We start from the raw sequence: 513 nt of genomic DNA, 5'->3' as shown, positions 1-513 counted from the left end.
CCTGCTCACACTCATTAGAACGATCAGGCCAGGTGAGAGAGGGGCCACCGCCAAGCGGCCCGGCTGACGCCGCACTGACAGACCAACTGACAGACTGACAGACAGACCAACTGACAGACTGACAGACAGACCAACTGACAGACTGAAAGACAGACCAACTGACAGACCAACTGACAGACAGACCAACTGACAGACTGAAAGACAGACCGACTGACAGGACTGGACCGACTGACAAGACTGACAGACAGACCAACTGACAGACTGAAAGACAGACCGACTAACAGACTGACAGACAGATCAACTGACAGACAGACCGACAGATAGACGGACCAACACTTTCAAACAGAGTGACTGACAGAGTGACTGCCAGGCTAAGCTTAACAGAGCGACTGACACACTAACTGTCAAACAGGGTGACTATGGCAGACCAACTGACAAACAGAGTGACACAGACGATTCGTGAGATCAAGATTTAACAACGTCCTCCCACGCGCTCACACACCTGCAGGCGTG

The sequence above is a fragment of the Frankliniella occidentalis genome, unplaced genomic scaffold (genome assembly GCF_000697945.3).
Source record: "Frankliniella occidentalis isolate FOCC.00 unplaced genomic scaffold, Focc_3.1 Scaffold37, whole genome shotgun sequence".
Taxonomy (NCBI): Eukaryota; Metazoa; Arthropoda; class Insecta; order Thysanoptera; family Thripidae; genus Frankliniella; species Frankliniella occidentalis.
Note: the sequence above shows the minus strand (reverse complement) of the source record.